Genomic DNA, 12,220 nt, shown 5'->3' with positions numbered 1-12,220 from the left:
CACGCCCATAACCTTCCCTAGATGGAGGCACCGACCAAAGGCACGACAATGAAACTTATTAAGGCCGTCCCATACCGGCAAATGTGGTTGCACTGGGAAAAACTCATTTCAGCGGCACCATGACCCGGTCAACAACATATTCAAGTTGAGTTACTTATCAGGTTCAACTTAGGGTGAAAGTAACCGGTGTCATAATGCCATGCCATGCATCACTAACATATGCATCACATATCCATGAAAATAACCAAGTCAACTACGCTCCCACGGAGCCATCATCATCTCAAGATACTTCTCTGGTTAAGATCAAACCTCATTTAAACCAGAACCATTTCTAGCAATCTCATCATTTTTCATCATATAAGAATAATAATTAAACTAATTATTAACCTCCATGACCATATCATTTTATCATTACTCATATCTAAGTTCTTGTTAGCTTATCAGGAAGGTTCCTTTCAAACTTTCTGTAAATCAAGCATATTTAACATGACAAGCATCTAATAGAATATAATTATAATAATCATTTAAATGCATGAATAATCATAAGTTCAAGTAGGAAAAATCATAAATATTGAAGTGGCACTATGAAAATGTTGTTGTGGCTTGCCTTAGTGCTGCTGAGGTTCACAAATCTCCTCGTGATCCTCAAGACAAGCTTGCTCTTATGAAAACAAATAAAACCACAAAAAGAAAACATCAAGAAATCTTCTGAAAATTACCAGAAAATCTAGACAGCAAGGAAAAATCCTATCTTTTGGGTAATGCTAGATTTTTGGACAAAGAACACAATTCAAAAAGAATCAATGCATTTGGACTTATAGATAAAAAGTTGTGGTTGTTTGAAGTTTCCTGGATTTAAATGAATTTGAAAATAAAAAATTAACACACTGGGGGTGACGTCGAAGGCGTAAATGCCCAGGGCGCCACCACTCGTACCGCTTCACGCGTGTACTGAGTGGCTGACTAGCGGGCCCCGCTAGTCAGGCCAGAAGGAGGGGGAGAGGGAAACAGAAGGAGGCGGAGCTTCGCCAGAGCACATGCCGGCGACGAGGGTTCTTGGGGTCAAACGAGAGGGGGGAATCGAAGGAGAAGAAGATGACGCACCTGCCCGTACCCGTAGCGTGGCTAGAAGTGACCGAACGGCGTTGGAAACGGCCTATCCAGCGGAGGCAGAGGGCAGAGGTCGCCGGAGACGAAGACGGCGGCGGCAAGGGGCAACTCCAGGGGCTCCAACGGGGCGGAACGGCTTCACCGAAGAGTGGCGGAGGCCCTGGCAGGGTCGCGCTATCCTGGGAGGGGTCGGAGCTGCGGGGCCGATCTGAAGGGGATCGCCGGCGAGCTCGGGCTTAGGGACCGCAACCCTCGGCCTGCCCGGCCGGGCTGCGGCTTCTACAAGTTTGTGGAGGGTGTGGGAGTAGCTGCGGCTGCTCAAGGAGGGCTGGGGTGGCGGCATTTATAGGCGGGCGGCGAGAGAGGTTCGGGCTCCGCTGGAGGACACCTATCCACGGCGCCCGGCGACGAACGGCTCCAGTGAGAGAGGAGGAAGATGACGGAGATCACGCGGGAACTATTGGCGGGCGCGGACGAGCACAAGGGTGAGGGGTAAGACGAGGAGCACAGTGCACCGCGCACTGTGTTGTTGGTCGGACCGTGCCCGTGCCAACTATGGCGACCTCCGGCGTCGGCGAGTGCCAGGGGGAGTTAAGGGAGTGGAGACGGGGATGGTGGCGAGGTTTGGCATGCTCGGGCAGGCTGAGCAGCGAGCACACGCTCAACAGAGCGCTAGGCGGCATGCAGAGCGCGTGTTTTGCATGCCAGCACTCCCGGACGAACGCGGTCACCGCGTGAACCATGACATCAGGCCACCCTAAGAGCTAACTTGATGTCTAGCATGTAGTCCTTGGTGGTTTGAAGAGTTACCATGGTTGGGCTTGGATCTAGTTGCACTAGAAATGGATTTGTACTACTAGCAAGTTTCTGGACAGTAACTTTGGAGGTTTACTGTGCTCAACCCACTGGGAGTTAAGGGCTGAGCTTTGGATGCTAGCTTACACTTACTAAGGTAAATAGGCACAAGAAAAAACATCTACAATGGAGCAAGTAAAATGGTAGTTGCTGTAGAAACTACCATTTCTGTCCAGAAATGAATTTTTTTGGTAGCCAAAATATTCCAAAGAGTGATGAAATATTTTTTCTCAGAAGGGTGCCCTAGGATTCAAAGAATCATTGGGATTTTTCTCAAGATTTTTGGGTCAAGAAAAATTAGGGTTGCTTTGGAGCACAAAGGGCTAGCTAGGGTTTTGGATGGCAAAATGAATATTTTTCATTTAAGAAAAATATTCCAAGTAATATTTTGAGATGGTCCAGAGGTGAAATGATGGTTTTGAGGAGGAGAGGGAGCACTTGGGTGAAAGTCAAGGAGTACCCAAGTGGTTAAGTCCAAATGAAGTGATTCAAAAACTCCAAATTCAAAACCAACTCAACTGAATACTAGGCAAAGAAAAGAGGGCAAAAACTAGACTATCACAAACCTCCCCCACTTAGAATGAATCTCGTCCTTGAGATTCGGTTGCTTGGGAAAACCATTCTGGATAACATGCCCTTAGAAATTCTTCTGATTCCCACGTTGATTCTGACTCTGTGTGATGCTTCCATTGGACTTTGTAAAACTTCCGTGCTTTACTGCGAGTGACTCTTTCCATTTGATCCAAAATTTTCACCGGCCTTTCTTCATATGTTAAGTCCTTTGCTAGCTCTATTTCTATCAAATCAATCTTTTTCTCAGGTGGCGATATGCCCCGTCGTAATTGCGAAACATGGAACATGTTGTGCATGTCTGGCAATTCGGGGGGTAACTCCAACTGATATGCCACAGCACCCACTCATGTCATAACGGAAAACGGAACAATAAATCTGGGTGCCAATTTTCCACGAGTTTGAAACCTATCGATACCTTTCATAGGCGTGACTCGAAGATAGACATGTTCTCCGGGTTCAAAGCTGATCTGTCGGTGCTTTGCATCGTAATAACTTTTCTGTCGTGATTTGGCCAATTGCAATCTGTCTCGGATTTCCTTGACTTGCTTTTCAGCTTCCAGCATCAGATCCGTTCCGAAAATATGGCTATCTCCGGTTTGAGACCAATTCAATGGAGTGCGGCACTTACGGCCATACAAAGCTTCATATGGTGACATCTTTAAACTGGTCTGGAAGCTATTCTTATATGAGAACTCGGTGTATGGCAAACAATCTTCCCATTTTGGGCCTTGGGCCAAAGCACAGGCTCGCAGCATATCTTCGAGTATTTGATTTACCCGTTCTGTCTGTCCATCCGTCTGAGGAAGATAAGCGGTACAGTATTTCAATTCCGTCCCTAGGGCTTGATGGAGACGGGACCAAAAAGCGGAGGTAAAAAGTGAACCTCGGTCAGAAGTGATGGTTTGGGGAACTCCATGTAGACTGACTATTCTGGATACATATAGTTGTGGAAGCTCATCTGCTCAATATGAGGTTCTAATCAGGAGGAAGTGGGCTACCTTGGTTAATGTATCCACTATGACCCAGATCGCATCATTGCCTCATCGGGTTTTAGGTAGTCCTGTGATGAAATCCATACAGACATCATCCCATTTCCATTGTGACACTGGCATCGGTTGGAGATGTCCGCCTGGCTTCTGATGTTCTGCCTTTACTTTGTTGCATATGTCGCAACATGCCACGAAATAAGCAATGTCCTTCTTCATTAAATCCCACCAGAATATTTGTCAAAGGTCTTCGTACATTTTTGTGCCTCCAGGGTGAATTGAATACGAGGATTCATGGGCTTCTGACAGGATCTTCTGCTTCAAATCTGCTTGATTAGGCACACAAATCCTTCCCCTGAATCGGAGGGTACCGCATTGATCCTTCGAGAAGTTGGAAAGCTTGACACGTTTCTGCAGATCGGCATCGCTTGGCTGGGCCTTGCGTATTTCTTCCTCAAGAGTAGGGGTAACTTGCAGAATATTGGCAAGGCCAGTCTCAACTATGACCAGGTTGAGCTAAGCAAACTCTTCTTTAAGTTCGGCAGGCAAGGATTCCAATATCACATTTAAATTGACGGGCTTTCGACTGAGCGCATCGGCAACCAGGTTGGCCTTACCCGGGTGGTAATTTATTCCAAGGTCATAATCCTTAACTAACTCAAGCCATCTTCATTGACGGAGATTTAAATCCGGCTGAGTAAATATATATTTGAGGCTTTTGTGATCGGTAAACATTTGGCACCTTTTTCCGATGAGGTAGTGTCTCCAAATTTTTAAAGCATGAACCACCGTGGCCAATTCCAAATCGTGAGTGGGGTAATTCCCCTCGTGGGGTCGTAGCTTCCGTGAGGCATAAGCCACTACCTTGCCATCTTGCATAAGTACGCATCACAGTCCTTCCCTGGAAGCGTCGCAGTACACATCAAAGTTGCGGTAGATATCTGGAAGTGTTAATATTGGCGCAGTTGTCAGGCGTTTCTTTAACTCAGTGAAACTTTTCTCACAATCCTCAGTCCATTCAAACTTCTTATCCTTGTTGAGAAGCTCTTGCATGGGTTTAGCAATCTTGGAAAACCCTTCAATGAAACGGCGGTAATATCTAGCTAATCCAAGAAAGCTCCGGATCTGAGATATGGTTGCGGGTGGCAACGAATCGAGTACATCCTTTACTTTGCTTGGGTTCACGGCTATACCGTCGGCGGATAGCACATGCCCGAGGAATCCAACTTGCTTGAGCCAGAACTCACATTTACTGAATTTGGCGTATAACTGATGCTCACGGAGTCGTTGTAACACTTCTCGGAGGTGTTCCTTATGCTCTTTTTCACTTCTTGAGTAAATGAGTATATCATCGACGAAGACTACCACGAACTTATCGAGGAAGTCCATGAATACTTTATTCATCATGTGCATGAAGAAGGCGGGGTCGTTGGTGAGGCCAAAAGACATAACTGTATATTCATAGAGACCGTAGCGAGTGGTGAACGCGGTCTTGGGAATATCCTCTTTTTCAATTTTTAGCTGATAATATCCCGTGCATAAATCAATCTTGGAGAACACCTTGGCCCCACTGAGATGGTCGAACAAATAATCAATTCTTGGCAGAGGGTATTTGTTTTTGATTGTGACGCCATTCAGCTGACGGTAATCCACACAGATGCGGAGGCTACCATCTTTCTAGTCCATGAAGATAGCAGGTGATCCCCATGGTGAGAAGCTGGGGCGGATACACCCTTTTTGGAGCATTTCATCAAGCTGTTTCTTTAGCTCCACTAATTCTGATGACGGCATTCAATAATACTTCTTGTGTATTGGAGTGGTTCCGGGAACAAGATCTATTGCAAATTCAAGCTCTCGATCAGGTGGCATGCCTGGCAGTTCTTCTGGGAATACATCCGGAAACTCGCTGACCACCGGAATTAACTCCATTTCAGCCATTGCTGTAAACACCATTTCCTTAGAGGGTATGCTTCTTCGAGCAATAAATTTTGTAGTTTGTCCCTCTTGGCCAGTCAAGTTGATTTCTCGGGTCACACAATTTATGCACACTTTATACCGAGTCAGCCAATTCATACCCAAGATAACATCCAACTTATCAGACTCAATAAGTATCAAAGAAGTTGGAAAACGGACTACGTTGATATTGACTTCCAAATTGCGGCAGACTAGATTGCTTCTGATTAGAGATCCGGGGTTTGTACCAGCATATTCTTGCCCAAAAGCAAAGAAGGAAATTTGTTTTGGGCAACAAAACCCCAAGAAATAAAAGAGTGGGAAGCCCCAGAGTCAAATAAAATTACTGCGGGTATATTATTACAGGGAACATACCAATGATGACTTCGGGGTTCTCCTGGGCTTCATCGGCAGAGATGTGATGAACGTATCCCGTGATGTTGTGCTGATTTGGGCATGCCTCCAAATAATGGACTTGTGGCTTGAATGCAGCATCTGTCCGGTTGTTCTTGGGACACTGTTTGGCATAATGTCCGGTTTGTCCACAACTGTAACAAGAATTGATGCGCAGACGATTTTCTAGAACTGGGTTGAGTACGTCATTCTTGACTTGGGTGGTGGCCTTGTTAACATTTTGTTGCTAATTGGGCTTGTATGCTACCTGAGTCGGCTTCCATGTACGAGCCTTCTGCACTGGCTGCATTTCCTTTCTTGGCTCAAACTTGCGCTTGTGATCGTTGTTGGTAGGCTTATTATCTGATACAAGCTTGTGTTCCCTTTCAGCAGTGAAAGCCTTGTTCACCAGGGTTTGGAAGTCTGGGAAATCAAACATGCTGAGAGTACACCGGAGTTGCGGGTATAACCCACTAAGAAACCTATCAATCTTCCTTTCTTCAGTGGCCACATCATATTGAGAGTAACGTGACAGATGATTGAATTTTTGCAAATATTCTCCCATAGATTGACTTCCTTGGAGGAGCGCGAGAAATTCACACTGTTTAGTCTTCATAATTCCCCCATGGATGTGATATTTCCGGAATCGTTCCTTGAATCTTGACTAGATAATTTCTTCATCAGCAAACCACATGTCTTTTCCATTTTCCCACCATATGGCAGCAGCACCTTCAAGATAATGTGTTACATATGGAACCTTATCCCCTTCATCAGTTCGAGCAACCTCAAGCTTCTTTTCCATAGTTCTCAACCAATCATCTGCATCCAAGGGATCAATGGCCTGACTGAAACAGGGAGGCTTAGTCCTTTGGAAATCTGATAGCTTGGAGTGAGGACCGTGTTGATTTCCATTCTATCCAACCACAGCTTGAATATTTATTAGTATTTCCACCAGATCATTATTTCATCTCTCCTCTAACATACGCAGAATTTGCTCGGTGGAGGGCGGATTTGGCGGTGGAGGCGGTGGTGGAACGTACAGCTCGGGTGATTGTCCTGCCTGTCGTGTGGAATGACGAACAGGAGAACCCTCACGAACGTTGCTACTGCAGCCTCCCCGTGTCATCCTAATATGAATTTTTTTCAAGTCAACCGAACCTAGATGAGAAGCATTCAAAATAAACTGGGGAAAAGCCAGCAATAAAAATCCGAGTAAAACCGAAATGATGAAGAAAATACGGCGAATAAAATAAAGTTCCAACATAATTATACATAGACTCATACATGAAAGGTAACAACATGCCAGGTCCAACTACCGTCATACATGCAACGAAACATCATGAATCGTACGACTACATCCATACTCCATCCTGAAGACTGTGAATACTCGGAAGCTCTATTTCTCTGCTGGTGCTGCGGGGTCCTCTCCTGAAGTGGACTCGGGGCCTAAACTGATGGGGTTAACTGAGACCTTCGGGTTAAAAGTGACACGACGACACTGCCTCGAGGGCTCTCCCTCCGGGGCAGGTGGAGGGTGAATCATCGGTGCTATAGGAGTGGCGAGGAGTGAAACGGACTCAGCAGGAGCACTAAGTGGACTCACAGGGGATCTAGAACTAGCAGGAATATAGGGAGTAAATCCTATAGATGGTGGAGTAGTGGCTGAGCTAGCAGAGACTAAAGCAGAGGCTAAAGCAGTACGGGCACGACTCAGCTCACGAGCCACCTCGTAGATCAGAAGATAGCTAGCAGTGATATAGCGAGAAAGGTGGCTACCTACACTATCAGACTCCGGATCAATGATAGGGAAACGGACATGACCATTATCGTGGAGAGAAGGATAGTAGTGGAAACCTGGGTGGTTCTACATCCAGACCTCGTTGTAGCAGAGCTCAACAAGTACCTCGAATGTAGAAAACTAGACAGCCCGAGAAGCAGTGGAAGCGTAGCCGCTTCGAGAAGTACAAGTGTAAGTGCTGGAATCGGAACTGGTGCACAGAGTAACCACGGCGTGATACTCATACACTGAGTCAGCTAGGTGCTCCCGGTACACACGATAGACTGGATCGTCACTGTGAGGGTACAACTGATGCCACACGTTACGAAGGAGATGCGGCGACGTGTACGACATCAGCTGCAACTGGCACGGATACAACACTGGAGCCATCTACACTCACAACCATTAGCATGTTAGCATAAAAATAAAAATTAGTGCATGCAATGCAACAACCAACTTCAATAGGCTACCAGCACTCAACTACAACTCGTAACTAAGGTCCAGTTAAGAAGGCGTAGTCTAGCGTGGCCTACAGTCAGCGCGGCTCTGATACCAAGTGTTGCGGCACCCCGGCTCAGAGAAACTGGTTTACCTTGCATTGCCAGCCCAAAGACCTTGTCTTCTGGCAACACACAACAACTTGGTATAGAAAAACAACCGCTTTATTTATGCTAGCGAAGCATAGTTCATATTACAATAGTTAGCGAAGCCAAGCAGCGCACACGGTGCGGGTGAACAATATGTACATTATTTAGTGAACATAAAGGGGTCTCGATCATGACAACTACGCGGCAGCGGAACAACGTCGTAGTGGGACTCCATAGCATAGGGACACCGATGTGGACATGATCTAGACTCGGGCAGCACTCCTTTCCAACGAGACTTTCCTGAAATCTGGCATGGCACGCCAAGTCAGTACATTGAATATACTAGCAAGCTCACAACAAGCATAAACATAATGACAAACAATATCATGATACTTAACCAATTAATAACAATGCAACAATGTATCCAACATGCTGTGAATATGCTCAACTAGTACTCGTCCCATGGACTGGCTTGCCGAACGTGATCATTTCCATACCACAAACGTGATGATCTCAAAAACAAGCTCCTGATCCTTACGGAGATCACAACCCGACCAATACATGGCCCGTGATCCTTACGGCGATCACAACCCGACCAAAAAATGGTCCGTGATCCTTACAACGATCACAACCCGACCAATAAATGGCCTGTGCTCCTTACGGCTATGACAACCCGACCAATACATGGCCCAACTCAACACGATGGACTTACTGCCATCCTCAATGCAAACTTAGTGTGCAAAGTTATTAAGTGTTGACCCATGGTGTACCCTACTTTCAAGTGTGTCTGTAACCATGGACTCGGCTATCGATATATTAATACACTCTGCAGAGGTAGCGCACTGGACCCACACTACGGAACCCATGGCCTCGCACTCCCATTCGGGCGGACCAACGGCATTCCTACGAAACTACTTCATTGTCATGACACTCTCCCGGCCACTCCGACTGAATCCCCATCAAGCTAGTCCTGGGTGGCCCCGTGTCTACCTCAAGACACCTCGACCACCGTCGTGGCCACGATCCACTCTGGGACCCGGTACCAAAAACTTAACTTAACAACGGGCTCACTAGGTTATGCCTGCTTACCTGTCCAGGGTACAACACGCCCATAACCTTCCCTAGATGGAGGCACCAACCATAGGAAAGACAATGGAACGCATTAAGGCCATCCCATACCGGCAAATGTGGTTGCACTGCGAAACACTCGTTTCAGCGGCACCATGACCCGGTCAACAACATATTCAAGTTGAGTTACTAATCAGGTTAAACTTAGGGTGAAAGTAACCGGTGTCATAATGCCATGCCACACATCACTAAAATATGCATCACATATCCATGAAAATAACCAAGTCAACTACGCTCCCCCGGAGCCATCATCATCTCACGATACTTCTCTGGTTAAGATCAAACCTCACTTAAACCAGAACCTTTTCTAGCAATCTCATCATTTTTCATCATACAAGAATAATAATTAAACTAAATATTAACCTCCATGACCATATCATTTTATCATTACTCATATCTAAGTTCTTGTTAGCTTTTAAACAAGATTCATTTCAAACTTTCTGTAAATCAAGCATATTTAACATGAAAAGCATCTAACAGAATATAGTTATAATAATCATTTAAATGCATGAATAATCATAAGTTCAAGTAGGAAAAATCACAAATATTGAAGTGGCACTATGAAAATGTTGTTGTGGGATGCCTTAGTGCTACTGAGGTTCACAAATCTCCTGGTGATCCACAAGACAAGCTTGCTCTTCTGAAAATAAATAAAACCACAAAAAGAAAACATCAAGAAACCTTTTGAAAATTACCAGAAAATCTAGACAACAATGTGATGTTAGATTTTTGGACAAAGAACACAATGCAAAAAGAATCACTGCATTTGGACATATAGATAAAAAGTTGTGGTTGTTTGAAGTTTCCTGGATTTAAATGAATTTGAAAATAAAAAATAAACAGACTGGGGGGTGACGTCGAAGGCGTAAAAGCACAGGGCACCACCACTCGTACCGCTTCACACCTGTACTGAGTGGCTGACTAGCGGGCCCCGCTAGTCAGGCCAGAAGGAGGGGGAGAGGGAAACAAAGGGAGGCGGAGCTTCACCGGAGGGAAACAGTGGGAGGCGGAGCTTCGCCGGAGCACACGCATGCGACGAGGGTTCTTGGGGTCAAACGAGAGGGGGGAATCGAAGGAGGAGAAGATGGCACACCTGCCCGTAACCGTAGCATGGCTAGAGCTGACCGGACGACGTTAAAAACGGCCACTCCAGCAGAGGCAGAGGGTAGAGGTCGCCGGAGATGGAGACAACGGCGGCTCGGGGCGGCTCCAGGGGCGGAACGGCTTCACCGAAGAGTGGCGGAGGCCCTGGCAGGGTCGCCCTGGCCTGGGAGGGGTCGGAGCCGAAGGGGATCACAAGCGAGCTTGGGCTTCGGGACGGCAGCCCGCGGCCTGCCCGACGGGCTACGGCTTCTACAAGTTTGTGGAGGGTGTGGGAGTAGTTGCGGGTGCTCAAGGAGGGCTGGGGTGGCGGCATTTATAGGCGGGCGGCGAGAGAGGTTCAGGCTCCGCCGGAGGACACCTGTCCAGGGCACCCGGCAACGAACAGCGCCAGTGAGAGAGGGGGAAGACGGCGGAGGTCACGCAGGAACTATTGGCGGGCATGGACGAGCACATGGACGAGGGGGAAGACGACGAGCACAGTGCACCGCGCACTGTGTCGTTGGCCGGACCATGCCCGTGCCCGCTGCAGCGAGCTCCGGTGTCGGCGAGTCCCAGGGGGAGTTAAGGGAGTGGAGATGGGGATGGTGGCGAGGCTTGGCATGCTCGGGCAGGTTGAGCAGCGAGCACGCGCTCAACAGAGCACTAGGCGGCACGCAGAGCGCGTGTTTTGCATGCCAGCACGCCCGGACGAACGCGGTCACCGCGTGAACCGTGACATCATGCCACCCTAAGTGCTAACTTGATGTCTTGCGTGTAGTCCTTGGTGGTTTGAAGAGTTACCATGGTTGGGCTTGGATCCAGGTGTAGTAGAAATGGATTTGTACTGCTAGCAAGTTTCTGGACAGTAACTTTGGAGGTTTACTGTGGTCAAACCACTGGGAGTTAAGGGCTGAGCTTTGGAGGCTAGCTTACACATACTAAGGTAAATAGGCACAACAAAAACCAGCTACAATGGGGCTAGTAAAATGGTAGTTGCTGTAGAAACTACCATTTCTGTTCAGAAATGAATTTATTTTCTGTTGCCAAAATATTCCAAAGAGTGATGAAATATTTTTGCTCAGAAGGGTGCCCTAGGTTTCAAAGAATAATTGGGATTTTTCTCAGGATTTTTGTGGCAAGAAAAATTAGGGTTGCTTTGGAGCACAAAGGGCTAGCTAGGGTTTTGCATGGCAAGATGAATATTTTTCATTTAAGAAAAATATTCCAAGCAATATTTTGAGATGGTCCAGAGGTGAAATGATGGTTTTGAGGAGGATAGGGAGCACTTGGGTGAAAGTCGAGGAGTACCCAAGTGGTTAAGTCGAAATGAAGTGATTCAAAAACTACAAATTCAAAACCAACTCAACTGAAAACCAGGCAAAGAAAATAGGGCAAAACCAGACAGTCACACCACCCTCTCTTACTCACCTCTTATCCTCTCCCTCCCAAGTCAAGCACGCCACCGTCGTCGTCGTTTTGCTCGCGTTGGAATAGCAAAGGGAAGTCCATGGACGACACCGCTCCAGCCCTACTCCAACGCCATCAAGGTCATCCCTCCCTCTCCTATTCGATTTGTTCCCCTACCCTTCCCTGTTGTGCCTACCTTCCTCACCCACACGTAGAAGTAGTAGCAACTCGATGCAGGGAGGAGGGAGAGGAAGTGTCCTGCTTCCCCCGTGTGCATCTTCTATCTCGGAACGACGCCCAACCTCAAGCGATAGGTTTCCCTTCCACTTCACGCATCCCTTGTCCTCCTCGATTTCCTAGGCTTGCTC

At 47.0% G+C, this 12,220-nt stretch overlaps 1 pseudogene; it reads right to left on the bottom strand.

Annotated features, from left to right (window-relative positions):
• LOC123068008 (organic cation/carnitine transporter 4-like) overlaps nt 1–12,220 on the bottom strand; it is a 52,723-nt pseudogene that overhangs the window by 35,784 nt on the left and 4,719 nt on the right.

Source organism: Triticum aestivum, chromosome 3B, assembly GCF_018294505.1.
Source record: "Triticum aestivum cultivar Chinese Spring chromosome 3B, IWGSC CS RefSeq v2.1, whole genome shotgun sequence".
In the NCBI taxonomy this organism is placed as follows: Eukaryota; Viridiplantae; Streptophyta; class Magnoliopsida; order Poales; family Poaceae; genus Triticum; species Triticum aestivum.
The sequence above is the reverse complement of the archived record's forward strand: the minus strand, read 5'-3'. Positions and strand labels throughout refer to the sequence as shown.